The sequence below is a fragment of the Pinus tabuliformis genome, chromosome 3_1 (assembly GCF_031772625.1).
Source record: "Pinus tabuliformis cultivar Carrire ecotype Pingquan chromosome 3_1, CPIR1, whole genome shotgun sequence".
Taxonomy (NCBI): Eukaryota; Viridiplantae; Streptophyta; class Pinopsida; order Pinales; family Pinaceae; genus Pinus; species Pinus tabuliformis.
The window spans coordinates 301,367,988-301,386,363 of NC_142301.1; positions in this window are offsets into that span (position 1 = coordinate 301,367,988).

Genomic DNA, 18,376 nt, shown 5'->3' on the forward strand with positions numbered 1-18,376 from the left:
TTTTCAATATTTTGTTATTAATGAATTGAAGTTCAGTTTTAGTTGTAGCTTTGTGTTTTAGTTTAAATCTGTATTTCATTTCTTTCCTACATAAATCTGGATCATACATAACCTAATGTTGCAATGTGACGATCATAGACCAATACTATAATGAGAGGAACATAACTCATCATGATAATGTGACAAACATAATCGGTTATCATAATATGATGAATATATCTTGAAATTTCAATGTGATGAACATAACTTGAAGTCATGATGTGATGAGAAAAACCAAACATTGCAATGTAATGACCATAACACAACATCCTAATGTGATGAAAAAAGCATGATGTAGCAATGTAATAACCATAAATCAATCTTGCAATGTGGGAATGTAACTTAATGTTGTAAGGTGTTGAATAAAACCCACCATTACAATATATTGTAATACCATGATCATATCCTAACATCACAATCGATATTACCCTTCATTAACATTAAATTATGATGTAATCTAAAGATAGTAAAACATAGTCAACCATGGTCAACAATAGTCAACCATGATTATATATATATATATATATATATATATATATATATATATATATATATATATATATATATATATATATATATCATAGTCACCCATGGTTAATAGGTCTTCTATAATTAACTATGTTCTATAGTAGTCAACCATATTCAACCATGAGAAGCCATAGTCAACGTGGGCAACATGGTCACTACTATTAGCCATGGTCAAACATAGTCAACTATAGCCTTTCATTGGAAACCATAGTTCATCATGGTCAATTATGCATTAACATTGTCATACATAGTCTACATGGTCATATATGGCCATAGATAATCTACACGATCAAACATGTGAAATTGTGATCAATCATAGTCAACATGACAAAATGTGGCCAATCATATTGACAAATAGTGATCCATATGTCAACCACAATAAACTCAAATAAACAATAGGTTGATCATAATTAACCAAAATTGACCATAGTCAAACATGGTCAGCCAAATTCAACTATGGTAAACCATAGATCACCATGCTCACCTAGTGTTAGCATAATCAATAGGGTCAACATAGGTAGATGTCCTCAACCATGGTGAACCATCATTAACAATGGCTAACCATAAACAATTATACTCAACCATTGTCAACTACAATTTTTCATAGTGAATTATACTCAACCATTGTCAACTACAAATTTTCATAATAAGTTATATTCAACCATTGCCAATTATATTGTTAACTATGAGCAACTATAACTTAACCATAATATACAATAATTAATCGAGTTGTCTTTAGTGAGACTTTTTGGGAGCTTTTCCGGTCTAATTTCTCTAAAACCTAGTAGGAATTTAGTGAAATCACAAGTTTGATGGGTAACCCCTGCACAATCAAAGTGCCCTAGGGGTTTTCCAAGGTGCTGAATCCATATATATAGTCAAAAAACCAATTTAAATAACACCAATCAAAATTTCACCTCAAATTTTAGAGCCAGATTCTGACACAAAACAGTGCAAAACAATCACACTAAAAACAACTCCATAATTAATCATATTCTACTAATACTCCACCACACACATTAACTATCCACAAATTTGACATCATTAAAAGTGAAAGACTTTGGGTAAATTGACACCATTTAAAATATGGAAAATCATACCAATCAATATTCTAAGTAACTTCAATTTGATTTTAATACTACTGTTATAATTCAACCCTAACTGAAAAATTCCATCGGCAATGACGTTATACACAGTAAGTCAAGCCTAACCAAAAAAGAAAAGAGACAGGACAGATATGGGCGGGCAATCGGTGAAGATATGGCCATCCCTTTTCCGAACACGAGTTGTTGTGACATAGTAAATGAGCATATCTCAGGGTTTGTGTAGTTGGATTACACTGCGTATCCTTCACTTTCTAATTAGCAGTGAGTCATAGTTAGGAAAAATATAATTTTGACAATGAAATTAACTCAATAAAAAATAGTCATTTTACATCAACCTTTCAATTCTGCCAAACACAACCAAAATTCGTACAAAACTGGGTCATACTTTTATTCAACAGTTTAACCCTCCACACAACTAAAACGGTGGATCATGGAATACAATTTCACTTTCTTCCAATGTGTGGCAATAGCTGCCCATCGTTTCTTTAATATTCATCACGTTTGACATTGGATTCTTTTAAACACTTTTGACATTGGATTTTTTTAAATCACTTTTCGAGTCAATTTTGTCCTATCAAAAATGTGTTCAACTGCTGTCACCATAAAGATATAAAGACTATTCTATACACACTATTCTGCACAGATTGCACTTCTACACCCCATTTTCTTAAAGTAAATTTTCAATTTCCACAACAGTAGTTTCTCCCCACTCCATCTATACACTGTAATCCCTTGTTTACACAGTTCACCGTTCTATCCATTTGAACATCTTGAAGTATTAATCAGCTCACCGTTCTATCCATGGAAACAGCTTGTGTGTAATGTTAAAAAATAGACATGAGATTAATTCAATTGCAAATTTCAGAATATTTTAAAAATTAATGATATAAACTAATTTTTAAATATTTTAATTTTTTTATAGATATAAATAAAGTTAAACAATTCACATATATTCTTAAATCTGCAATATAACTATGGAATAAATCTCTCATTTACTTATTCTTGTTAAACAAACTGAAGAATCAACTTTATTGATTAATTGGACAACTCACAGGTGAGGAGCTCCACCTGGAGACTGCCTCTAGCAGAACGCTCTACATACAAATCATCTTACAATCAAAATTATATATAGTGTTCACACATCTAGGGAAGTTAGAACAACTGCCTAAGAAGTAGGAACTAATTCCTAATCTAAGGCTCTAGTGAACCGAATCTCTCCAGATTTACATATTCTCCATTATCTTCAACACTCCCCCTTAATGGAGAAAGGGGTTCACAAGTATTCCTAACATTTCCCTAAACAATTCAAACTTGATTCTACCAAGAGGCTTAGTAAATATATCAGCTACATTATCACATGAATTACAATATTCAACACATATTTCCTTTGACTGCACCTTTTCCCTGACAAAATGAAATTGTGTATCTATGTGCTTGGTGTTTTTATGGAACACCGGATTATAAGCAAGTTTGATAGAACTTTGATTATCACATTTGATAACCATGGCTTCTGTTTGCTCTTCCCTGCATCTTGGAGAAGTCTTTGTAACCAAACTGCTTCACATACTGTTGCACACATGGCTTGATATTATACTTCTACCGAGGATAAGGCTACAGTATGTTGCTTTTTACTGCACCATGAAATGACCCCAAATCCAATGTTGAAGGCGTATCTTGTAATGGATCTTCGATCGTCCAAGTCTCTTGCCCAGTCAGAGTCTGTAAATCCTGTCAGTCTAACATCAAATGAATTAGAATATAAAATACCAAAATCTAAGGTTCCTTGTAGATACCTTAGCACTCCTTTTGTTGCAACCCAATGGTTCTCATGACGCTGAGACATATACTGACTCAATACACTCACTACATAAGCCAGATCAGGGCTAGTTGTAGTCAAATAGATGAGACTCCCAACAATCTTTCTGTACAACATTGTGTCTGCCTCTTTCGAACCATCATTAACCTATAATTTGTTGTTCTGCTGTAGTGGTACAAATGCAGGCTTACACTGATCCATTTTAAACTTGTTCAACAAACTCCTGACATACTTAACTTGGGACAAGAAAGTTTGGCCTGAATTTCTCCAGACTTCTAAGCCCAAACAATAATGCAACTCTCCAAGATCTTTCATTTCAAACATCTTTGATAATTGCTGCTTGATTTCTTCAATGAGTTTGTCTGCAATTCCTATCATAATCATATCATCTACATACAAAGAAATCAATACAATCTGCCCCTCATCATCATACACAATATACAAGTTATGATCATTTTTGCTCCTGATATACCAATGCTTAAGAAAGAATGAATCTATTTTGTTGTACCAGGATTTGGGAGCCTGTTTTAGTCCATATAAAGTCTTCTTTAATTTGCAAACTAAATGCTCTTCCCCTTTCTTGACAAACCCCTATTGTTGCATTAGATATGCTTCCTCTTTCAGATCTCCATTAAGAAAGCAAACTTTACATCTAACTAATGTATTTTCCAGTGGTCTTTATTAGCTAATGCAATAATCATTCTAATTGTGTTTAATTTAGCTACCAAGGCGAAGGTTTCCTCATAATCTATACCTTCTTTTTGGGAATACCCCTTTGCAACCAGCCTAGCTTTATATTTATCTATAGATCCATCTGCTTTAAACTTTAATTTTTATAGCCATCTCCACCCTATGGGTTGTTTGCCTTTAGGGAGCTTAACTATAACCCAGGTATTATTTTTAATGATAGATTCATATTCCTCCGGCATTACTTCCCTCCATTCATGACTTTGACTAGCTTCATTAAAATTAAAAGGTTTAGCAATGTTCAACGTACCAGTAATGAGTGCGTGATCCCTGTATCTGGCTGGAAATTGTATCTGCCTACTTGATCTTCTGAGTGGTGGAGTGGCTTCAAACTTGTTCTAAACTCCCCTCTGCGAACTAGTTTCAAACCTGATTTTATCAGCGACTTCTTCATTCTCTTGTTGTTTTTGCTGCTCACTGACCCCTGTTTCATCACCATCTTCTGACAGTAAAGGCACATGCCATTCTTCATCACTACGAACAGGGTTCCCATCATCTACCTGTTCATGAAATACCACATCTATTCTTGCAAGCACCTTGTGATTCAAAGGATTAAACAACTTATAAGCCTTAAACTCACTGCAGTATCCAACAAAAGTACACTTAATGGCTTTTGAATCTAACTTCTTCCTATCTTCTTTCGGGACATGAGCAAAAGCCTTACTTCCGAAGACTCTAAGATGACTCACTGCAGACTTGAAGCCAAACAATGCTTCGAAAGGAATTTTATAATTCAGACACTTAGTAGGACTCCTATTCTTAAGATACAATGCATTGTTTACGGCTTCTTCCCAAAAACCATTGGTCAGATTCCTACCTTTCAACATACTGCGGGCACACTCCACAAGGGTTTTGTTTTTCCTTTCCGCAACCCCATTTTGCTGAGGAGTGTAAGGTGTTGTGAACTACTGTTGTATTGCGTGTTCTTTGTAGTATTTGATGAAGTCACCCTTCTTGAATTCTCCACCTTGTTCTGAGCAAAGATTTTTGATGAACTTTCCTGTTTGCTTCTCAATCATACTTCTGAATTACTTGAAGTATTCAAAAGCATGGCTTTCTGCCTGAGGAAATACACCCATGGGAACCTTGTACATTCATCAACAAAAATAAGAAAATAGTAGGCCCCTCGTAACGACCTTGTCTGCATTGGCCCACATAGATCAATGTGTACAAGTTCAAGTATATCCATCTGCTTCCTATCAATAATAGCAGGAAATTCATTTCTATGTAATTTACCAAGGACACATGCTTCACAGTCAACATGCATACTCTTCAAAACAGGAAGACCATTCACCATACCTTTTTTCTGAAGAAGTAGTAGGTCACTGAAGTTTATATGCCCAAATCTCTGATGCCAGAGATTCTCTGTAGACATGGCTGATGATGCCAACACTTGATGTGACGCACTTCTGACATCCAATTTATACAATCCTCCTACACGTACACCTGTTGCAATGGACTTCATCCGATCCAGCATATCTTTAATTACACAATGAGATTTAAAGAGCTCTACCTTAAGAACCTGATCTGAAATTAGGTTCTTTTTAATCTCGGGTATATACATAACATCATGAATATGCCTAATGTTTCCATCAGGTAGTACGACAGGGACATCACCATATCCCTTGAATTCATACCATGTATCGCCTCCAAGGTAGACCTTCGTACCAGTACTAGATTCTTTGAAATTTTTAAACCATTACCTCTTACTTGTCATATAGATGGAAGCTCCTCAGTCCACGAACCAAATTTCTGATTCATCCTCCTTAGAGGAATGCGATATTCATTTTGGTAATCTAATGAGTTGTAGCAGGATCATGGGCAGAGAGATCACACAATTAGTTGCGATTTTTTTAAGGTTCATATTTCTCACTTTTGAAGAGGAGATGTGAACAAACTGCTCAGTTGACAAGGTTTTCAAGGCTCTTATTTATACGTAATTTTGCAAATACGTTGAAGGAACATTTTCATCCGATGACACTTACGCAGTTGTTCCATAAGCCAAAATGTGGTTGAGGTTCTCTATGACACCTATATTAGTTGGACCCGAGTCAAGAACGAGCACATCATATTCCTTGACATCAATTTTTTTATGATCTTTTCATTTTCATATTTTGGGATATTTTCTGATATTTATTTCCAATTTCAAGATATTTCTGTAACCTGCAATCAACATAAGTTCAGCATTCAATTACAAGCAAACAGTGACGACTTCTTATGACATCATCACCATGAGCTCCCCATGTGTTTGTACTGGACGACAATTCTCTCAGTTCAATGGCTCATTTCACACAGAAGGCATTTACGTGCATACACGATCTGTCTCCATGAGTTTTACATTCAATTTCCTACCTCTACCTCTTTGTTTTACATGGAAAATTAAATTTAAATATTGTTTTATTAGTATAAATTTAATTTTAAGCGCTTATAAAAATATTTTCCATAAGTTAACTAGAATATTTAAATCTCATAATTTACCTAATTAAATTAAATTTTAAAATTTTGATTATAATAACAATAATAAAAGATATTAAATTTTTTAATTATAATTATAATTAATTTAAAATTTACTCGCCTCAGCCACAACGCCGCTTAACATGGCTAGATTTTGCCCACGAAGATTCGAAGAGGTGACCTTCACATTACATAAATGACTTAACAGTACACCCCATCACCATCTATTCTAGATCTTACAAAATTTGAAAACCTATTATATTTGATATTTAACCTTAAAATTAATGTTAAGTTAAATTCAATTTTAACGGAGCTCCAGGCAGCTCCAAGAACAACCAAGAAATGGATGCTACCCCGAATAACATTGAAAAAGACCAGACCGACAATCAAGAAATGGATGCAACCCTGAACGACATTGAAAAAGATCAGACCGTCCCAGCAGGTACGACACAGGAAAAAAAGGCAAATACAGAAGATCCACCATTAAACCAAGAAGGGGGAGAAGCTACACAGGCTGAGGCCTTGCAAGGTAGCCCCTCTAATCCATCTTATGCAGAAGTAACAAGGAAAAAACCAGTAGATAGTGCGGGTTCTTCAGAGGATGAAGTCTTTGAACGCCCCTCTAGAAGAGCAGGAAGGAAATCCCGCAAAGAAATAAGGGAAGAGGAAGCTGAGAGACTCAAAGTCCAAGGCAGCCAGTCCACCATAGAAATGTCCATTGGAAGAAACACCAGACCAAGGCCTTCAAAGGGAGGCCCTACTCCCCCTCTCAAGTAAATCATGAAGCTCGCCTCTTGGAACTGTAGAGGATTGGGGAACGCCTCCAAAGCTGAAGCAGTCATGGATCTCCTGAAAATAGAATCTACAGATATCCTCATGCTCCAAGAGACGAAGATAGAAGCCCGAGCGCTTCTAGACATCAGCAAGTCAAAGTGGAAGAAAAGTGCAGGCAAAGCAGTAAGTTCAAGGGGCTCCTCCGGAGGGCTGGCAACCCTCTGGTCAGAAGACTCTTTTTTACTCAAAAAATCTCATGAAACTCAGCACTGGATATTCACGGAGCTTACACAATGTGCAAGTAAGCTGTCTTTCTCTCTATTTAATCTTTATGTTCCTGTTACTTATTCTGAAAAAAGAGAATGCTGGACCTCTCTCTCAGCATTTTTAGACCAGCATACCCCAAGCAACATAATTCTAGTGGGTGACCTCAATATAGTACTGAAATCAAAAGAAAAAAGGGGCGGCTCCAACGACAGAGACCCTATGCTGGCCTTTGTGGAAGAGCTAGCGCAGCAATGGGACCTATTAGACTTCATGCCCATTCGTGGCCTATATACCCGGTCCAACAACAGATCTGGGCCAGAGCATATCTCTGCTCGATTGGATCGATTTTTGGTACAAGGTTCCCTGATTATGGATAAAAAGATAATCAAAACAAAAATTTTACCCAAGTTAGTTTCTGATCACAAGCCGATCCAGCTGCTCCTTGAAGACGAAGAAGATCTAGGTCCTCTACCATTCTGCTTCAACCCTTTATGGATTGAGAGAGAAGGTTTTTTTGAAACTGTTAAAAAAGCCTGGGCAAAGTCATTCTCAGGGTCCCCAAGCTTTGTTTGGGAAAAAAAACTGAAAGCCACAAAACAAGCACTGAAGGAGTGGATAAGGAAACTAGTCCCTACTACAACCAGTATAAGGAAAGAGACAGTATACACATTGGAGACTTTACAAATGGAATTGGAGAGCAAAGAGATCACAGCTGAACTCCTGGAACAAGAAATTAAGGCTCAAGCTGATACATATCGATCATTCAGAAAAGAAGAACAATACTGGCAAATCAAATCCAGGAGTTTGTGGTTAAAGGCAAGTGATAGGAACACCTCCTTCTTCCACAGACAATATAGAGCCCGGCTGAACAGGAATCACATCTATGAAATAAGGACAACAGAGGGCCATGTCAGCAAAGGCTTTACCCAAGTCAAAGCTGCTGTAGACAGCCATTTTAAAATTATTTTTAGTGATGGAGCACAGGCTTCCGAGGGGGAAATAGCAGAATTTCTCTCCAATATCCCTCATCTAATCAGTCCAGAAGAAAATGCTGCCCTCACCAGAAAAGTAACAGAGGAGGAAATTATTAAAATTATTTGGTCCATGGAATCAGATAAGGCGCCAGGCCCAGACGGATTTACGATACACTTCTAAAAAGTCTGTTGGAACATCATCAAAAGAGATCTCCTAAAAATGATAAAGGGGTTCATGATAAAAGCTAAGATCGGTGGAGGAACCAACTCTACGTATCTAGCATTAATCCCCAAAGAATCTAATCCAGAAACATTCTCCAGATTCAGACCCATATCTCTTTGTAATGCATCCTATAAAATTTTGGCAAAATTGTTAGCAAACAGGATCAAGCCCTTGCTCAAGAAGTTGATCTCTAGTCCTCAAGGCGGCTTCGTGGAGGGCAGACACATTCTCGACAATGTCATCCAAGTCCAGGAGACAATCCACACCAGCATGAAGCGAAATGAGAAAGGTATGTTGATTAAATTAGACATGGCAAATGCGTTTGATAGAGTCAATCGCTCTTTTCTCATTAAGGTACTCCTCACCTTTGGTTTCTCGCCTCATTTTGTTCAGCTTATTAATCCTTGCATAAATAACCCTTGGATCGCCCCCCTGGTCAATGGTCGCCCTTCCAATTTCTTCCAAGCCCGGAGAGGCATCAGGCAGGGATGCCCCCTCTCCCCTTTCCTGTACATTTTAATGGCAGATACCCTCAGTAGAAAACTCACAGCTGAAAGAATTCTTGGCACTCTCCCTGGTCTCAAATCCTCCTCAGATGCAGTACCCCTGAACCATGCTCTCTTTGATGATGACTCACTTCTCCTCGGAGGTGCGTCCCCCAGAATCGCCAAAGTCTTCGATTCAGTCTTGAAAAGCTATTGCAGGGTCATAGGTGCTCTCATCAACGAGAGAAAGACCAAAATTTATAGTTGGAACACAGGTCAACAAGAGATCAACAGCATAGCAGCAGTTCTGGGATTTAGAGGTCATGCCAACTGGGATCGAATTAAATATCTCGGCCTTCCAATTACCAATTGTGCCAACAGGAGAACGCTCTAGACAGAAATAATATGTAAAATCAAATCAAAGATAGAAGCGATGGGAGGCTATTGGCTAACCAAAGGAGGAAAAACTATCCTAATTAAGACCCAGCTATCTGCGCTCCCAATCTATCAAGCCACCTTCTTGCTGGCCCCCAGGAATGTCACGGAGCAGATTTCAAAACTGTTAAGGGATTTCTTATGGCAAGGCGGGAGAGGGAATGAAAACAAAATGCACTTAGTAAGCTGGGAACTGGTCAGACGGCCGATAGCAGAGGGGGGCCTTCAAATCCGAGATCCCTCCCTTGTAAATCTCGCTATGGGTGGGAAACTACTCTGGAAAATGGTCCATGAACCCAATCATCAGACCAACAGCACGTTGATGTCCAAATACGCCCGAAATTCTACATACAGAAGCTTGCAATTTGATTCCTCTGCCAACATCACGCAAGTATGGAAGCTTTGTTGCAAAAGCAGCAAATTCTTTAATCAATACCTGTACAGAGTGCCTGGAAATGGCAAACGAATCAATATGTGGCATGATAGAATAATGGGGAATGACCCATTGGAAGAAAATGAAGATATAGTTGATATCAGAGAGTGGTTGTTGTGCGCAGGCAAAACCAGACTCTATGATATTTCGAATTGGGATAGCAGAGGTGAATGGGCCGGTTGGGATCTCAATGGTATCCCTGATTGGCTAATACCACAAAAAAACCTTCTTATCGATTTGCTGGAAGGATCCTCTCCTGAACATCACCATATAAAAGACAGCTGGGCTTGGGGAACGACTGGAACATATACCATAGCAGTAGGATATAAAGCACTCCAGAGTTCAAGGAACAGCAGTCACGCACCGGCCTTTTGGAAGTCAGTTTGGGACAACCTAGCCCTTCCCAAAGTGAACTTCTTCTTCTGAACACTGGTGCACAACAAACTACTCACAGGAGACAATTTAGAGAAAAGGAATATTGCAGGACCACATAGCTGCGAGTTATGCAGAAGCTACTCTGAAACAACCCAACACTTATTCCTTGAGTGCAAATTTGCCAAGGCAGCATGGGAGCACGCTCTTTTGGACCTGCAGATTCTAGCCTTCCCCCAGAATACAGTAGCTGAACTGTTTGCCTCCTGGAACAATATCTACCCCCACAGCATCCCCACCAAATCCTTCTGGAAAAAAATTTGGACAGCAATTCCAAAATTCATTTGCTGGCAGATATGGTTGGCTCGTAATGATCAAATTTTCAATGGAAATAGATACACTCCTCTACAAGTTGCAGCCAAAGCTAAAGCATTACTCTTGGAAGCAGCCCAACAACAGTTTTACAAAGAAGATCCACTGCTCCTTCCTGAAGAAAGGAGATGGCTTCGCTCGCTTGAGCCTTCTCCTCGTAAGCTTCATCTCGCCCCTCAAACAGTTAATCCGAAGTGGAGAATAAGAGAAACAGAGGAAAGTTTCATAAATTGGTGGAAATCCAAAAAACTCACCACCATCTTTTTTTATGGAGCCTCCAAAGGAAATCCTGGGAACGCTGGTGTTGGAGGGGTCATTTACTCTTCAGATGGCACCTCAAGAGACAACTTCTATTGGGGACTAGGCCAGAAATCCAACAATCAGGCAGAGATCTATGGACTTCTCAAAGCTTGTCTAATAGCAAGAGAAAAGGGAGTTAAAGACCTCCAAGTCTTTGGTGATTCAGAGATCCTTATCAAAAAATTAAATTCTGAAGATCTTTTCAACAATGCAAGCCTCAATAAACTTCTGGGAAGACTAAAAAGAATTCTCCAAGATTTCACTTCCTATAAATTCTATCACATCCTTAGAAACTTGAATGGCGAAGTGGATCAAATGGCGAACAAAGGATGCCCGCTCATGAAAGGACAGCTTTTTATCAATGACGAAAACTTCTACCAAATTCCCTGAAAAGTCTGTAACTCACAAGCAGAATATGTTGGCTGCTTTCTTTGTAAACGGGGCTGCCTCGGCAAAGACCCCACCTCTCTTATTCAAATAAATAAAATCTTACACCCGTTTCAGTTAAAAAAAAATAAAAAATAAAAATCCAATTTTAACATGTTAAAATTTTAACATAAATTATTCTAATTTAAGTTTTAACTTTTTTATTCTTTATTCTTATTATAGATAGGTATAACTTTGGTAGGATACAAATTGTCTTATAATAAATGTCAAATATCATAGATACGGTGAGGATAACTACCCTCAATCACACCTTCTATTTCTACGCATGCACTTGATTGCGGTCACGATGACATGTTTAGTTTATGCCGTTTGTATGTGAAAATCCTCCCATTGGCTAAGAATGACAACCTCTAAGTTTAGGGTTGAAAATAATATAAGTTTATTTATGATAAAGTGTTTATAGGTAAATATTAAGTACGGTGCGATAAGTTAATAATGAGTTAGTTGTTTTCATATTTTATTAATTGAACAAGTGTTATATAGTAGGTTGTATTTTTCACTTAGTAAAAAAATAGTGAAACTATCTGATCACTATTGTTATACATTAAAATTATTAGTTACTGTGCTTTGTAAATGTAGTTGTAGAATGTATTTTTGGGGCTCATGCCTGAAAATGGAGATACAAACACTTATATTGTATTGGCCAAAACCATACACCTAACACCCATCACTTTGACCTTAATACCTTAAGTATTTTATTTGAGTAAAAACTGTCATTTTTGTCACCACATGACCAAGTCGGCCTTGCCTCATCAAGTCGCCCCTAGAAGGGGTAATTCTACCCCTTGGATGTGTATAAATAGAAGGCGGTTTGACCTCATTTGAAGCCAATAAAGAAAGTTCAATTTCTATTCCAAGAAGAGTGAAGTTGAATCTGAGATGTCGGAAATTCCATAGTAGTCATTTTTGAATGCCAACATTTCGAGTCTATACCAAGACCCATCGCAAGGACAAAGGTAGAGTGAAGTTCAAGAGAAGAAGAGCAAGAAATCAAGGGAGAGAAAGCAAAGATCAAGGAGGAAGAAAAATAAAAGTTTCTACCCTAGTTTTTGCCCTAATTCTCTCACACATGCGAGTCTCCGGTGTTGCTGCATGGGCTGAAGATGTAAATCTACAGTAGGTACGAAATTTTATTGTTGGGGCCTAAAATTTCATTGTTGGAGAAAATTTTGAAGGTTTTGGCTTGAGTTGACTTTGACTTATTGGAAGGAGGGTTGACTTGGGTCTTGTTGGAAGTCTTGGTCTTATTGTTTGGGTCTTGGATTTCTCATTTGATCTGATTCTATAAGAAGAGAAGAGTTTATTGGGTTTTCCCGTGGGAGGGGTTTTACCCAGGCTTGGAGCCTACATATTGTGTTCATTGTCTTTTTGTGGTCTTCATGATTTATGGTTTTGGTTATTGTTTGATGAAAAGAACATAATAAAGTAATAAGAAGCCAACATAACTTCACAAGCAATTATCAAGTAAAGAGAAATCATCCTAACTACTACCCCTAATGATTTATCAACATGGTATTAGTCTAGCTAAGGTGAAGAAGAAGGCAACTTGAAGATCACTCTTGTTGGCATAAAAGGGAAGACATTCATTCATGATACCTTGGACGAAATCTTTTGCAGAAGATACAATGAAGGACATAAGGAAGGATATAAGGAAATACACGAGTAAGGGAACAAGGAAGAAGACTCCAAATTTCAATTTGAAGGAAGACTACTACATCAAACTATCACCTCTCTCTCTCTTTATCATCGTAAGGCTCTTATTTACACATCATCATCTTGAAGGAGGGCATTGATCTCTCTCTCTCTTGTAATTTCCTTAATTACCATTTTAGAGGCTCTTTGGAAGACATATTTTAAGAAGGAATCACAAAAGGAAGTATCAAGAATCCTGGGAACATCATCTATACTCTTTGAAGCAACTTGAAGTCACTACTGTTCCAGGCATCCTAGAAGTCATCATTCTAGGACATCTTGAAATCTCTTGGAAGTCTTGGGAACATCAAGGTATTTGAAGACCTCCTCATCAATAGGACACTCTTGTATCAAGTAAGTACTACTTTATTCTCTATGGATCAATATTCAAATCAAATGACTTAATTTTGCAAGGAAAATGGCTTGATGGGTCAAATAACTTTCAAGCATGGAAGAAAATAATAGATTTGATACTTGTTGAAAATGAAGTCATGGACTATGTTCTAGGAAAAGTAGTAGAATCAGAGAAGGATAAGACTCGATAATTGGCCAAGTACATGAAAGGAGAAGTGGGGGCTCAAAGGATTCTCATTAAATCCATCAAAGATCATCCCATTCCTTTTGTCGTAGATTTGGGCACATCTGAAGCAATATATCACAAGTTAGTGAAACTATATTCTATGAGTTTGAAAGGGTAGAAAATATCACTAAGGAATAGACTCTACAAGATAAGGTTATCAAAGGATGAATACTTGGAACCATATCTCTTAAAGGTATCACAGTTGAAGGATCAATTACAAGGACTTGTAGAAGTATTTTTTTATTCTAAATTAACAACTTGTATACTCAATGCATTACCTCCTGAGTGGATTAGTTTTGTGACAATAATATATTCAAGAAAGGACACTCCAAACTTTGATGAGCTATGGTATTTGTGTATAATAAAAGACACAAGATTGAAGGAAAAGGATGACATCGAACCAAATGAAAATTCTTGCGCTTTTGTTGTTAAAGTGAAGAAGAAGAAACGAAATTTTGGAATGTTTGAACCTCGTCAAAGGAACAACAACAATTAGCCACAAAGAAGCTAAGATATGTCCAAAGTACAATGTTTTGGATGCAATGACTATGGACACTTTAAAAGAGATTGTCCCAAAGACCCGCAAAACAGAAAGAACAATAAAAGGAAGGAAAGAAGTGGAGAGTATACAGTTGAAAAAAATGAAGAATCCAAAAAGATGCTAAAGAGTGAAGATCCCAAGGATCTTTATTATTGAAGAAATTCATCACTAACAACATAAAACACTTGAATGATTAGAGTCTACACCATCAGTGGCATGTAATTGGTAGAGTCATCCAACAAGTATAGAATATTTTAGACTATCCAACATTCCATAGTTCATGCAACTAATTTTTGGCATCATGTTGTTATAAAAAGTAGTCTTCTAGCAAGAAAGGAACACAAGGATCCTTGACAATAATTATGAAGGCTCTTCACTATGTGGAAGAATATTTGTAACATGATAAGAGTGTATTTCTACTAGAAGATCATGAAAGCAATATCAAAAGTAGTCTATAAGTTTAAAGGTATGGAGACAGTCTAGTTGCAGCAACCAAGCATAATTGAAGCATTTCTCTTCTTAGAGAAGGAATCCCATCTTAGACGTCATCTTCAAAAGAAGCAACTCGATCAAAAGAGAATATGACTAGATGGAAGTATGAAGGAAGACGTATGTATATCTTGAGAGCCCTTCATTAAGAAGTAGAATTCATGTCTTCGGAATTATTGTAGGAAGAGTTGGTTGCAAAAATATGCTTGGTAGCATGAGCATTATATGTCTTGGATAAGATTGGATTGAAAAAAACTCTCCCTTTTAGTTTCTCGATACATAAAAACACGATAGATGGGCATAAGATATGATAATATTCAACAACATCCAATATGGTCTCTTAGAAAATGAAAGATGGACAAATTTATAAGGAAATGTAGAAACTCTAATGGATAGGATTTTGATGTTTATTAATTAATGCAATCCATGAACACATTGAGTTATGTTTGAAAAAAAAGCATGAAGACCATGCAAAGGGATGTTGATCTCAGAGAAAGGTTGTAACAAAACATGGCCTTTTGACCAAAAAAAAGAAAAGAAAGAAGCTATCATGACTAATAACTTTGATATTGATGATTCATTTGAGATATGTTTTAGCTACAGAACATGTGGCAGAAGTACAAATTGGAAAGATAACAATTGAGATAATACATATATAATTGTTTGGTTTAAACTCAATTATTAAACGCATGGATTGAGTGGACAACAATGGTTTTAGCTTAGAAATATTTATGGTAGAAAAATTGGTGGGACTCAACCTGCACGCTTTGCCAATGTTACTGCTGCATGTGACCAGATCCAAACACAACAAGAACAAAAGCACCGTCAACATTGAAGTTTTAACACATGTCATTGACTAGAAAAATATGAGATTCATGAGAAAAATATCCCAATTCCCATCTTCTCCAAGTAACGAAAAAGTTCCGTGGGCAATTACATCCTCTTGATGACGTGTGGGTTTGTCTCCACGGAAAAGAAAAGCGAGTGCCCTTTCGTCCAGAACGTGTTTGTCGGTTTGGGTTTGACAGGAACGTATGTGGTCTGACTCAGCTCCACCAGTTCACGTTGGATTCATAAGTTAAATTAAATGTCAATCTAAAATATAGAGGATAGATATGGGCGATTAGTGGCCGAAGATACTCACCCCTTGGCGCGGGTTGTCGGATATACAAAATGGCGATATCTCAAAATAATTTATCTATTTATTTCTAATTTGTTTTTTTCCCATATGTCAAAATAATTTATTTATTTATTTTTAACTTTTTTCACATAGATTTGTATTTTTTTTAAGTGTATATCCTTTTCTATCCAATGAACAAAGAGTGAGGAATAACTAAATTAGGAAAATATAATAATTTGATGCTATGTTTTAGTGTTTTTAATTAAAAAGAATATGTGTGAGAATAATGGAGAAAGTTTTGGATGGTTTATTATTACTATTTCGATCTTGTTATGACTGATTATTGTTCGACTGGAGTTTTGTTTTCTAATTAGATTTTAGATTTTATTTATGTTAAATCTTTTTAACTATTTTGTAATATTATATATATGATTGTTTTTGTCTAGATGAATGCAACATGTGAGTGTAGGCGGTCTCCAAGTTGAGCCTTGCCTCACCAAGAGCTACATTTCTTAATTATTTTTCTTTCATAATTTATTGTTATGGTGTCAAAGTTTCGTTGGAGAGGCATGAAGTCTTGTGGTGTGGTTGAGTGATAAAGCCATGAGGACTTCCTGTGGCATGGATATGTCATTAAAGCTTTCTGAAGTGGTGCGTTATTTGGAAATATAATTCCTACTTGTTTAAGTTGTGACTCTTTCTATGTAAAGGAGTTTGTTCCTATTCCTTAGGAGTTGTTAAGATCTAAATGTTTCCTAGATTGATGTATGGTTGAGATATTCTCTCAACCAAGTGATTGTGTGTCCAAGTTAGTTTACCTATCTTGAGACAACACTTCATGTATATATATAATTGTATTTGATCAATGAATAAGGTGTGTATTATCAAATTTTATCTTGGTATTAGAGCCCGTAAGGGCCGAGGGCCTTGGCCCCTCTGGGATGAGGGAAATAAAAGAGTATATTTTGTTTTAGATTTTAGTTTTTCCATTGAGCAGGGTTCTGAGAGTTTTTTGTGAACATTCTATGCTCTTTCCACTACGGTGAACACAACTTGTTTTTTGGTGAACGTTGCCTGCATTGGATCGTTACAATAGGAGCTTTGGATCGTAAGTCTATGAGGATCAGATCAGAAGCATCATTTCTCTGTGGAGCGATATTCTCCCTTCTTTCGTGATGTGCCTATTCATGTAGTAAAATCTTGCTCCCTTCTTTCGTACCAGTTCTATTTTTTGCAGAGATGAGTTGGGATTTTTTAAGATTGCTGAAATTGAATCTTGTTCGCTTGAGAACCAAAATCTCCTTAGTGATCTGTGCTCACAACGGCTGATCAATCTAGTGAAGGTTGGAGGAGTGGTTTCTCGCTGGAACATATCGTTGGTGGCTCTGTCTGATGCTCCCCTGCTGTGTGTGCGCACTAAGAGGGAGAGAGTTATCCTGCAAGTTAATTGTGTGGAGCTAAGAAGCAGAGGAGGATGTGCCTATTTCATAGCCAAGCAACCTGTTCGTGCCCATGTCGATTCTTTAGCATTGATGCAATCATCGCTTTTTTTTTTAATAAAATTGATGTTATGCATGGAGCATTGATTCTGCTTGTTGATTAGTTAGATCTTGGAGCGACGGTGGTGTCTAAATCCTAGAGTGGCAGTGAGAGGATTTGTCAATGATTATTATGGGCGACGACTTGTGATTATTGGAGTCGATGCGGTGTTCACTACAGGCGCAATTGTCAGGGTTGTGGTACCAAATCTGGGCGTGCTCATTTTAGGCCGTATACTCATCGGTTTAGGGGTAGGAGCATTGATCGTTGCCACAGGGATGACATATGAGCGTGGCTCCATCCAACAGTGGCTGGAATCTGGACACAATGTATGCCTGACCACAGGGAAAACACTCCGAGAATTCATATTCATTGAAGCAATGGACTCTTTAGGCCCTAGGCAATCAATTCCCGAAGGGCAAGCGACATTTCAGCTTGGAGAATTTCGGCAATACTTGCTATTGTAGTAGCGTTCTTTAGTCTCTCTACTTCTGCCCTCCATTTTGTGGGAGAATTGGAAAAGCCATGCTGCCATAGTTTTACGTAATGTAATATATTAATCTCACGAAATGTTTGAGTGAGATTCAGATTGTGGGATTAGAATCTATTATTGTGTGTATTGTGTTTGAATTCATGTTTGATA